Raw genomic sequence first — 13,155 nt, 5'->3', positions numbered from 1 at the left:
CCATGTTTATCATATTGCAAATGATAAAATACGTGCAAAATTGTTTTAACTACTTACTGAATGAGGTGTGTTAAAAATCTCATATTCATGCATGCTTCCAACACTATTTTGAGCTTCACATTCACATTTTGAAATCAGCTAAGCATTTGACTATTTGATTGTGATGAGATGAGCTCATATTCATCCCACCATTCAATAGCGTAATTTCCATAAAATATCATACAAAGGGTTACCGCACAAACGTGGGGTATTGGAGATAATATAATGACATGGATCACAGGAAACAGGACATTATGATAAATGGGTACTTTATCAACTGGCAATCAGTAACTAAATGAGTGCCAAAGGGATTAGATTTCCAATTGATATTAATATTCTGGATGAAGAGACTGAGTGTACTGAAACCATAATATCTGATGATTTAAAGAGATCTTTAAATACACAATACACAAAGTAATATTGCTAGGATAGGTGAGCAGGCAAGTCAATGTCATAGTAGCAGAATTAGGTCATTCATGCCATCGAGTCTACTCCGTCATTTAATCATAGCTGATGTATATTTTCCTCTAACATTCTCCTGCCTTCTCCCAGTAACCTTTGACACCCTTACCAGGGCTCTCACTTAACTTTTTTTCCCTGTTGCCAGCTGGGCAACCTAGGCAGCTTTTTAGGTTGCCAAATGACAGTTTAGTTGGTCATTTAAGACGGCTTGCATGACGCATGCGATAATATGCTTGGACGAAGTGCGTAGTTACCAGTCGAAATTATGCTCAATGAAGCATTCACATATTATTTCTGCTCCAAATAGTCACAAACTAAACATATTCACCAATCAAGACATGATATATACCACAATGACATTATAAATTATAATACAGTATCTCAACTAATTGCAATTAGTTCTTTCCACTTCCAAACAAAAATGTGGTTGGATTATTCAGCGAATGATCAACCTGTGTCAATAAATCCTGGACCATGGTAACATAAATGCTTAAACATGCACACTACAGATTGATGCAAGCATGTTTTTTGTGAAGGACCGAAAATTACCATGACATGGCCATAGCATGGGTCGTTATTGCTATTGGCACAGAAACACTCACTTCCCACATAATTTATCCATAACAAAATTTACAGATTGGATAGAAATTTCAAGGATAACATTTTTCACACAGAGTGGTGAATCTCTGGAACTCTCTGCCACAGAAGGTAGTTGAGGCCAGTTCATTGGCTATATTTAAGAGGGAGTTAGATGTGGCCCTTGTGGCTAAAGGGATCAGGGGGAATGGAAAGAAAGCAGGTACAGAATACTGAGTTGGATGATCAGCCATGATCATATTGAATGGCCGTGTAGGCTCGAAGGGCCGAATGACCTACTCCTGCACCTATTTTCTATGTTTCTATGTTTCACAAAGAGTAGGGATTAATGGGTCCCTTTCAGAATGGCAGCCAGTGACTAGTGGGGTACTGCAAGGCTCGGTGGTGGGACCGCAGCTATTTACAATATACATCAATGATTTGGATGAAGGGATTCAAAGTAACATTAGCAAATTTGCAGATGACACATAGCTGGGTAGCAGTGTGAACTGTGAGGAGGATGCTATGAGAATTCCGGGTCTTGGACAGGTTGGGGAGTGGGCAGATGCATGGCAGATGAAGTTTAATGCGGATAACTGAGAGGCTATCCACTTTGGTAGCAAAAACAGGAAGGCAGATTACTATCTAAATGGAATCAAGTTGGGAAAAGGGAAAGTACAACGGGATCTGGGGGTCCTTGTTCATCAGTCTATGAAAGTAAGCATGCAGGTACAGCAGGTAGTGAAGAAAGCGAATGGCATGTTGGCCTTTATAACACGAGGAATCGAATATAGGAGCAAAGAGGTCCTTCTGCAGTTATACAGAGCCCTAGTGAGACCACACCTGGAGTATTGTGTGCCGTTTTGGTCCCCTAATTTGAGGAAGGACATTCTTGCTATTGAGGGAGTGCAGGGTAGGTTTACAAGGTTAATTCCCGGGATCGCGGGACTGTCATATGCTGCGAGAATGGAGCAGCTGGGCTTGTATACTCTGGAGTTTAGAAGGATGAGAGGATATCTCATTGAAACATATACGATTGTTAAGGGTTTGGACACGCTAGAGGCAGGAAACATGGTCCCGATGTTGGGAACAAGTCCTTTTATTAATCTGAGGAATTCTCTTGGAGGCCTATTCATTGGATGTTTTCAAGTGACTTAGATTTTACTCTTAGGGCTAACGGAATCAAGGGAAATAGAGAGAAAGCAGGAACGGGGTACATTTTGGATGATCAGCCATCGTCATATTGAATGGCGGTGCTGGCTCGAAGGGCCGAATGGCCTACTCCTGCACCTATTTTTAATTCAAGCTGTGCCCTCTGGTCTAAGGGGGCGTGTGTGGGGGAAAAAGGGGTGTGGAAAGGGGGGTGAGGAAAGGGGGGGGGGGGGGTGGGAGGGGGGGGAGGGGGGGGGGGGGAGGGGCGGGGGGGCGGGGGGGGGGGGGGGGGGGGTGGTCGCAGCAGACGTAGCTCGCACTCTGCTCACCCCGTACCTTCAGCTTATAGCCTCATGCAGCAGATCCCGGTCCCATTCCGGAGTCACTCAGAGGCTTCCGGTTCAACTCAGCAGCTTCCGTGCTGGTCATGCTGGTCGCCGCAGAAGCAGTCCGTAGGCTGCACACTCTCCACGAGCTGCTCATTCTCCGCAAGCTGCTCAACATATTCCGCCCCTTCAGCTTTTTATTCTCCTCGCTGCGTTATTTTAAACCTTCATAATTTTTGTACTATTTCACCGATCAGAACAAAACTTATTTGACTTGCAACAGAGGAGAATGGTGAATGAGGTGGCGAAAAATCGTAGCGCTATGGGGGATTGTTTTTACGCAAATTTAAAAACAACGCAGTAGTGGTCAAGATGAAAGCTTTAGTAATAGTATAGATGGGACTACAACATTTTGAATCTTTAAGAAAGGAAAATTCATTAGGTTGATTCCTGGGATAAAGGGTTAATGTATAAAGAAAGGACAAGGATGTTGGTCTAAAAGAATCGGATGAGCTCCTATTGAAAACACACAAGACTTTGAGGAGGTTCGATGGGATGGACGTTGAGACGATATTTACCCTAATTGGAATATTAGGATATTTATTTCCTGTTGCCCTGGGTTTTTTTTCTGTCTCACATATACATCCTGTTTTGACACTCCTTGACTTTAACCTATACAAAGGAGTTATTTACAGGAGTCAATTCTCAAACCTGCAATAGACACAAAATGCTGACGTAACTCAGCAGGTCAAGCCAGCATATCTGGAGAAAAGGAATAGGTGATGTTTTGGGTTGAAACCCTTCTTCAAACTAAGTAAGTGTCAGGGAAGAGTGAAACTAGAGGTACAAAAAAGTACAGAACACAGCAGAGCCTGCATTGATGACTCAGGAAAGGTGGAGCCCACAATGGTCTGTTGTTGGTTGGGAATGAGGTGATAACAAAGGAATACAAATGGTGAAATTAGTAAGAGGACTAGGGTGGGGGAGGGACAGAGAGAGAGGGAATGCAAGGGTCACTTGAAGTTAGAGAAATTAATATTCATGCCGTTGGGTTGTAAGTGGCCCGAGCGAAATCTGAGGTGCTCCAATTTGCGTGTGGCCTCAATCTGACAGCGGACGAGGCCCAGGACTGAAAGGTCAGTATGGGAGTGGGGAGGGGAGTTAAAATATCTGGCACGTGGGAGATGGCATAGGCCAAGGTAGACTGAGCATAGGTGTTCCGCAAAATGGTCACCCAGTCTGCGTGTGGTCTCGCCGATATATAGGAGTCCACACCGAGTAAACCTGATACAGTAGATTAAGTTGAAGGAAGTGCAAGTGAATCTCTGCCTCACATGGAAAGACTTTCAGGGATGGTGTGCAGGGACGAGGCATAGGGAAAGATATTGTAACTCATACGGTTGCAGGGGAAAGTACTTGGGGAGGAGGTGGTTTGGGTGGGGATGAGTTAACCAGGGCATTGTGGAGGGAAATGTCCCTGCAGAAAGCGGAAAGGGGTGGAGATGGATCGATTTGATTAGTGGTGGAATCCCATTGGAGGTGGCGTATGACGTACAAACCTGCAAGCGTGTTTATGGCATGTGGGAGGAAACTTGAAGAAGCCCACGTGGTCATAGGGGAACATGCACACTCCACAAAGAAACACAATGTCGGGATCACTGGAGCTGTAACTGAACCGTACTAATACTGTGTACATAGTTACAGAATGCGAGTCACCTATTTAAAATGGAAATGAGGGGAGTTTTTCCTCTCATGATCCTTTGGCATTCCCAACTCAAGATTGCTGTGTGAAGAATCATTGAATATATTCAAGCCAGATATTGACAATCATTTGAATTACAATAATGTCAAGGAGTCTGGAGATAGAACAGGTGATTGGTATTGAGGTCCAGACTTGATAAATCATTAATACTATTAGCTTCCACCCTGGCCTCAAATTCACTTGGACTATCTCTGACATCTCACTCCCCTTTCTCGATCCCTCTCTCTCCATCATAGACTACAAAGTCCCTGATCGTCACAGCTACCTTGACTACACCTCCTCCCACCCTGCCTCTTGTAAGGATACCATCCTTTATTCTTAATTTATCCAGCTCTGCCACAGTATCTCCCAAGCTGAGACTTTCCACTCTAGGATGTCCAAGATGTCCTCTTGTTTCATAAACATGGCTTCCCCTCTGCTGTTGTGGATACAGCTCTCACCCATGGCTCCTCCTTGTCCTACAGTTCTGCTCTTCCTCCCACTCGCCCCAGACGGAACAAGAATAGAGTTTTCCTGGTCCTCACCTTTCACCCCACCAGCCTCCGCATCCAACATACCGTTCTCTGACATTTCAGCTACCTTCAATGTTATCCAACCATCGGTCAAATGTTTCCGTCCCCACCCTTTCCGTCCCCACCCTTTTCAACTTTCTGTAGAGACCACTCCCTCTACATTCCTTGGTTCACTCATACCTTTCCACCCAACCCACCCTCTTGCACGGCATTTCCCCTGCAACTGCTGGAGATGTAACACCCATCTCAACACATCCTCTCCCACTTCCATTCAGGGGTCCTAGCAGCCCTTTCAGGTGAAACAGAGATTTGCGTGCATCTCTTCCAACCTTCCTACATCATTCAGTACTCCCACTGCGGCCTCCTTTACATTAATGAACCAAGCATAGAAAAGGCAACCGTTTCACTGACCATTTGCACTCTGTCCGCTAAGGACTGCTGGAGATCCCAGATGCTAACCATATTATCTTCCCTTCCCATTTTCATACCAACCTTTCTGTCCTAGTCCTCCTCCATTGCCAGAGTGAGACCACATGCAAATAGCACCTCATATTCCACTTGGGTAGCATACAAACCAACAGAATATTAATTGAATTCTCCAATTACAAGTAATACCCCTCAACGCTCCCTCTCTTTCCTCTGCGCTGCCCTCCTCCCCCAACTGTACAAACATTTCTCCCACCACATCCCACTATTCCAATCACCCTGCCCCTCTTTTATAGCCTCATCTCCCATCCCCGAGTGCCACATATCTCTTTTAACCTCCCCCCCCTCCCCTCCTGTCCACCTCTACCCATATTCCTCCCTCCAGCTTTACATTTAATTCCTCCTCTTCTTTCCTTAATTGGCACTTTTTTGTCTCCTCTTTAACTCTCACATTTGTCACTTACTCCTCCATCTGCCAATCATGTCCGCTCATCACTTACCAGACTATTAGCGATATTAAGTGCAGACTCAGCGATCTTTTCACTGAACACCTTTGCTCAATCCAGCTTGGCCTACACGATTCCCAGTTGCTAAACAGTTTAACCCGCCTTCCCTTCCCATACTGACCTTTCTGTCCTGTGCCTCCTCCACTGTCAGAGTGAGGCTAAACTCAATTTGGAGGAACAGCATCTCGTATTTTGCTTGGGCAACTTACAACCCAATGGCATGAGTTTTGATTTTTCTAATTTCAAGTAACCCTTGCTTTCCCTCTTTTTCCCCTCCCACCCTAGTTCACCGACTAGTTTCAATGTCCTGATTAATTTTACTGTTTGTATGCCTCGTTGTCACCTTCCCCTCAGCCAACAATGAACCATTCGACATTTCCTTGATCATCGTCTGCTTTGATCCGTCGTTTTCTCTCCTTACATTATCTTTGTACCCATCCATATCTCCAGTTTCCCTCGCCCTGACTCTCAGTCTGAAGAAAGGTCTCAACCTGAAACGTCACTCATTCTTTCTCTCCAGAGGTGTTGCCAGTCCCGCTGTTACTCCAGCATTTTGTGTCTATCTTTGGTGTAAAACAGCATCTGCCATTCCTTCCCACACATATGTCCCATCCCCATCTCTCTTTTCCAGATTTATTTCCCATACTCAAACTAGTCTAAGAAGATTCCTTATCCGAAATATTGTCCGTCCATTTCCTTTCCCAGATGCTGCGTGATACCCTGAGTTCCTACAACAGTTTGTGTTACAAAAACAGGGATGTAATGCAGAGGCTCTATAAGTCGCTGATCAGGCCACATTATGATTATTGAGCGCAATTTTGGGCACCATATCTGAGGAAGGATGTCTGGCTCTGGAGAGGGTCCAGAGGAGGTTGACAAGAATGATCCCATAAATGAGTGGTTTAACATGATGAGCATTTGACTGCACTGGGCCTTTACCTGCTGGACTTTAGAAGTGTGAGAGGGGAACCTCATTCAACTTACCGAATAGTGAAAGGCGTGAATAGAGTGGATGCGTTTCCACTAGTGGGATAGTCTAGGACTAGAGGCCATAGCCTCAGAATTAAAGGACATTCCTTTAAGTAGGAGGAATTTATTTAATCAAAGTGTGGTGAATCTGTGGAAATCTTTGCCACAGAAGGCTGTGGAGGCCAAATCAATGGATATTTTTAAGTCAGAGATAGATAGATTCATGTTTATTGCGGGTGTCAAGAGTTATGGGGAGAAGGCAGGAGAATGGGGTTAGGAGAGAGATAGATAAGCCAGGATTTCAAGGCAGAGTAGACTTGATGGACCGAATGGCCTAATTCTACTCCTGTCACTTATGACCTTATGAGTCAATGGGATTTCACAACTATCACACCAATCCCATTCCCACTTTCAGAGGGCGTCTGACCCGATATATCAATTCTGTTTCTCTTCCACAAATGGTCCCTGTACTGCTCCGTTTAATATTTCTGTTTTGCTTCAAATCTTCAGCGTCTGCAGTCGATTTTGATTTTTAATCCCACACCTCTACCCATTTCCCTGTAGCTATTATTCCTTTAGCCACAAGGGCCACATCTAACTCAATCAGTAAATCAGCGAAGAAAGATCCAGAACCCGAAACATCAGCTATCCATGTTCTCCATAGGTGCTGCCTGGCCCGCTGTTACACAAGCACTTTGTGCCCATCTTTGGTATAAATTAGTATCTGCAGTTTTTTTTTCTACATTCTCTCTTGAATTAATCACATTCATGTGTTATTATGAGGAGCCTTTCAAAACAATAAGATAAATCGTTAATAGTTTTGTTCTCATAAGAAGTAAAGTTTGCGATCGATTATCTCTGCCATGGTGATAACAAATGTGTCACCAATACCCATCAATTACCAACCGTCACGTTCCATTTAACTGGAATAACAAAACAATAGGCGGAAAAACTCCTGCAATATTATGCTTTGGCGTCCAACATTTAATAAACACGGTCATTACGTACACAGTAAGTATAGTGATAGTTGTTTAAAAAATAAAATCCTTTCCGCCAAACAAGATGAATTCGCGAGCTTCTGCTTTTGTTGTGGAAATCCTGTTTAAGAATGAGGCTCTTTAATTTTTACACGTATCAATATTTCGACACTGGTGCAAAGGACATTAAGTTTAGCTTCGATTTGAAAATCCGTCCATATGATTAATATTAGTTCTAAACTCAACAATGCTGTCTAGTGTTCGAGGTGGAACTGAAACAATTCTATTAGTCGCTTAAATTAAGATTTATAAAATCTGTACCTGCGACCGAACTCACGGGTGGCAGGTTCCGCCGTTGCCTCGGTGACCGTGTTTCTTCGGAAACAAATCAGATTTAATATATATCGTGAAAAAAAAAGCAAAAGCAATAATGCGCTGGATTAAAACCGAGCCCGGGAAGGAGGAAGTGAATCAGAATATCAGTAAATCAGGAAGCGTTAATGTTTTAAATGCGTCTTCAGTATAATTAACTTTATTATTGTTTTATAAAGTTCAAACATTACTCCTGTATGTGTAAAACAAACTCTGTAAACATCATCCCGCCCTTTCGCCCCCACCTCCATTCTAGAAACTACAGATACGTTTTGAATGTGTGTTTTTTAAATCATTTTACAGCTGGGTTGAGTGGTTCGAACAACCAAACGAATTGGAATTACAAATATGGTGCAAGGAAAATCATTTAAACTGAAGCCCTATGCTGTTTTTTTTTAGTTTTAATTTAAAAAAACCTGCTGTTAGCAACAGGCCCCAGTAATGTAATACATTCAAGTAATGGGAGCAGAATTAGGCCATTCGGCCCATCAAGTCTACTCCGCCTTTCAAACATGGTTGATCGTTCTCTCTCCCCATTCTCCTGCCTTATCCCCATAACCCCCGACACCCGTGCAGAGAATAAAACACTGCACTTCCGTAAAAAAAAAAAAAAAAAATTTGAACAACCTTCTGCCAGTTGTTAAGGATTGAAAACCCTGACACCATTTAAAGATTTCAATTTATATTTGAGCGCGCACATATAGGATCTTTGGCCCTAACTAGATGAAACAGGCCCCCCTGCCGCTTGGCCCTGTCCCACGGCAACTACAGCGCAGACTCTTATCAGGAAGTCAATCGCTCGCAAATTCTTCGGTTGCTCGGCCCGACTGGAAATCTCAGCAGTCCCGCCCACACACAACCTGGGAGTTGTTTTTTTCTTCTAGTTTCTGTGTGTGCATGTTATAAACTAGAAGGGCAAGGATCTGTGGTTCAAATGTCTTCTACACTGGTGCCTGCAATAACTAATAACCATGTAATAATCAATGTATCGAATTGATTCTAGCGCTTTACTGAAATGACAGCCAATCGCTATAATTAAGCGTTTTATTTAAGTTGCTGCGTTTCTTCTTACAAGCATGCCCCGCGTTACGAAGGGGATGTGCCTTTCCTGAAAACTGTCCGTTTTTTGTGTAACCTTCCATAAAACGCACCCTCCTTTTTGCATTGAATCGTAAGTTGTAGGTGGAGATGCGTTCCTACAGGATTCATCACCCTTATATTAAGCCATTTAATTTGCTTTAAAGTGACCAAGATGAGGCCAACATTAGACTCGGGATGAGGACTGGTTTGGCGCGAATGAAAGACCATATTTTGTAATTTAAAAATAAATCACTCTGCTGTAGACCAATAGATAAGGTTGGCGATCACAGCCGCGCCCCCTCCAAGTGAACAGTGCAGCGCTACCGCGCTCTCACCCAAAGATACTAGATCTGCTATAGGATCTTTGACTAGATCTATGATCTTTGCTCTCACCTGCGACGCATTTTCTCGAAACAAGCTCGGCTCGTGAATTGGGACAAGGGGGTGTCGGGGTAAGGAATGGGTTGCGAGAATCATGAGGGAAATGAGTGCAGAGAGTCCTGAAGTTTGGGGTAGTGGGTTACAGGGCGATGATTTAGTGTAAGTGGAGTGAAGGTCGAGGGATTACTTCAAGGAGCTGGTCATGGCAGCTGCGGCTCCCACAATGTAGCGCGTCCGAGAAAACGCCCCGCGGATGGAGAACGAGGCGGCGCCGCCACTCCCCGAGGCGCCTGTTCACAGGTCCCCGGGCTGGAGAGGGCGCGGCCAAGGAGGGACTCGCCTCTGACTGCCCCCTAATCGTTGCCCCACACATAGCTGGAACTCACCGGGTCAGGCAGCATCTGTGAAGGTAAAAGAATAGACGACATTATGGGTGGGGGACACTTCTATAGACCGAATGAGTAGAGGGAAGGTAGCTGAAAGAAAGAGTTAAGGGGTGGGTAAGAGATGATGGGTGGATCCTGGTGGTGGGATTAATTGGCAGATGAGTCAGGTAGGGGAGAGTAGGGCGGAGATCGTAATCAAGCCTGGACGTGGGACGAAGCCAGAAGGGTGCAAATGGTGGAATCTGATAAGAAAGAAAGGAAGTGGAGAGGCGGGGATGTGAGGTGTAGAGGGAGGGAGGAGGGGTGATGATGGAGAACCAAAGAACTCCAGATGCTGGTCCCAACCTGAAAGCAATTTGGAGTGATGATGGATATGGAATTGGGGCGGTGGGAGTTAACTGCAAATTGGGAAAACTCAAAATTCGTGCTAATGCATTTGTAGGTTTCCCAAGTGGGATATGAGGTACAATTCTTCCAGTTTTTCTGGAGGAGGCCAAGGATAGTTGTTTAGATATGGGAATGGAAAGGGAAATACAATCTCTGGCAGTCATGAGCTCCAGCTGACCCTGGTGGACAACCTAAATATTCAGCAAAGCAATCGTCTCATCTAACTGATGTGGAGGAGGCCACATGTAGAACATAGAACAACCCGTACAACAAGAGAAGCAAATACAATAGATATATTGGAGGAGGGGTATGTAAACCTATGACTCACTGGGAAGGGTTATTTGGCTGAATGAAGGTGAGAAAGGCGTTAGTCTTCCTGTAGTTGCAGGGTCTGGATATAGGAAGGGATAGGGATGGAGGGATGAGCAAACAAAGGAATCATGGTCTCTGCAGAAAGCAGAAAGGAGTGGGGACAGGAAGATGTGACGTGGTGTGATGTTGTTGCAGCTGGTAGAAATATCTGAGAATGATGGGTTGGATATAGGCTCAAAAGTAAGGACTAGGTGAACTTTATCCCTGTTCTGTCAGGGGGGACAAGTGACAAGATAAGAACTATGGGAATCAGAGAAGACACAGGTGAAAGCTCCAGACACAACTGCGTTGGGGAGATAATGTTTTCTTAAGAGAACCTCAGATGTCCGAGAGTGGAAAACCTTATCTTGAGAGCAGATGTGGCAGATACAGAGAAACTATGAGAAAGGGTCAGGGTCCTCCTTGCAAGGAAGTGCAGTCAAGGTAGTTGTGGGAGTCAGTGGGTTTGTTGTAGATGCCTGTGGATGGCTTGTCTCCTGATGGAGACAGAAAGATCAAAAAAGGGGAGAGAGGGGCATTGGAGATGGTCCACGTCAATTTGAGGGCAGAGTGGAAGTTGGTTATGAAGTTGATGAAATTGACAAGTTCTGCTCGGGTGCAGAAGGCAGCCGCAAGGAAGTAGCGTTGAAAAGGTGCCCAGGTACATTTGTAACATAGAATGTCCAACAAAAAGACAGGCACAGCTAGGGCCCATGTAAGTGCCCGCGGCTACACCTTATTGCTCATAGAGTATCGAATGATGTTAAATAAAAAATGGCAACATTTGTTATTTCTTTTGCATTCTTGTGTATTTATTTTCTCTCACAAATTCTGTAAGAGCAAATTTTATTCCTTATCTCTAATTTTGTATACGGAATTATGGTATATATGGTATACATATAAACCACTGGCAAAGTCTATAGCAATATTGGGAAAATCAAGACACATTCTGGACCACAAATCATTACATACTCTGTATAATACACCCATATTGCCATGTCTGAGTTACTGTGTGGAGATATGGGGTAACACTACAAACCCAACCAACAGCCGTTATGCACATTACAAAAAAGAGCAATACGAATTATCAATAACGTTGGATATCTTGAACATACCAATTTATTATTCTTAAAGTCACATACACTGAAGTTCTCCGATCTGGTTAAAGTTAAGTGCGCAAATCATGTACAAAGCAAGAAATAATTTACTTCCAAGAAATATACAAAAACTGTTTATGGAAAGACAGGGTGGGTATAATTTGAGAGGGGAACATATTTAAAAAAGAACTTAATGTCAGAACAACTCTTGAAAGTATGTGCATGGCAACCTGTGGGGTAAATGGTCTGGAACAGGAGATAAAACTTAGCACAAACATAATTCAGTTTAAAAAGATGTACAAAAACACTTTTTTTAAAGGATATTGGGATGAGGATAGGTGATTGTGAGTGGGATATTTGTTATACTGATTGTATTGGGAAGGGTGATTATAGGGTGATGGGTTGTATATATGACTAAGATACTGTATAGTATATAAGGGTTTTTTCTTTTATTTTTTATTTTTTTATCTCTTTGTATGGCTTTGTAAATATTTGATTAGTGTATAAATGTAAATAATTTGGTGTACATATAGCTACTGGTGTACATATGGTGTACATATAGCTGCTAAATTTGTATAAGATAATTATAAGCAGTTGAATAAGGGATGGGAATTAATAAGCTTTGGCTCCTTCCTGCTTCCTGCTGATATTGTTTATGACACTTTATAAATATTCTTGCTGTTTCGCACTTGCTTTTTATTCTTTTATTCTGTTCGAAATAAAGAATTAAGTAAAAAATAAAAATAAATATGGTTTCCATAAGTGAGAATTTTAGTTGCCTGAAAGGCCAGAATGCTGGGGTCACCTGTATGGAAAGAGCAAACAACATCTTGCTGGCTAGTAGCAACTGGAGAAAAAGGAAGAAGACAAAGGTGAGAAGTTACTCTAAGAAGACCGCTGCAATAGGAGCACCGTGCCATCCCATTTAAAATTGCAGTCAAATATTTTACATTGTAAGCTGTTTGGCATATAAATTTATTCAATGACACACCTAACTTCATAGTTTGACAGCCACATTCAGGTCACAATGCTCTTATAAAACTTCTTTGAAAGAAACAGGACAATGGAGTTGTGCAACGATGTGTTTTAAACAAATATAACTATTTATACCCTTTGTGACTCTTCAAAAGAGACAAGGACAGTTCTTGAACAGAAAGGCTTGGGGCAAGGCTTTTGTTATTTCGCATCTGTTTGTGTAATCATGAACTACAAACCATTCCCTCATTTCAAAAGGGTTATCAAGTCTCTATTTCCTGGTTTAATAAGGAAATTATTTAAAAAAAATTAAGGTAATTGGTCAGGTCAAGTCGAGTTTATTGTCAAATACAGTGAGGTACAGGTACAATGAAAATCTTGCTTACAGAAGGGTCACAATAAAGACTCAGACAACACGC

General features: G+C 43.0%; 1 protein-coding gene across 2 annotated transcripts in view; it reads right to left on the bottom strand.

The window, feature by feature from the left end:
- Nucleotides 1-8,240, bottom strand: part of rbm47 (RNA binding motif protein 47) — a 212,798-nt gene extending 204,558 nt beyond the window's left edge. Inside the window, exon 1 of one of the 2 annotated variants that reach the window (XM_055637224.1) lies at nucleotides 8,029-8,240. The gene's annotated coding sequence lies outside the window, so the exon portion shown is untranslated. The remainder of the gene's footprint in view (nucleotides 1-8,028) is intronic. The other variant, XM_055637282.1, reaches the window with a different exon arrangement.
- Nucleotides 8,241-13,155: the final 4,915 nt, after the last annotated feature.

Source organism: Leucoraja erinacea, chromosome 1 (assembly GCF_028641065.1).
Source record: "Leucoraja erinacea ecotype New England chromosome 1, Leri_hhj_1, whole genome shotgun sequence".
NCBI classification, from domain to species: Eukaryota; Metazoa; Chordata; class Chondrichthyes; order Rajiformes; family Rajidae; genus Leucoraja; species Leucoraja erinaceus.
The sequence above is the reverse complement of the archived record's forward strand: the minus strand, read 5'-3'. Positions and strand labels throughout refer to the sequence as shown.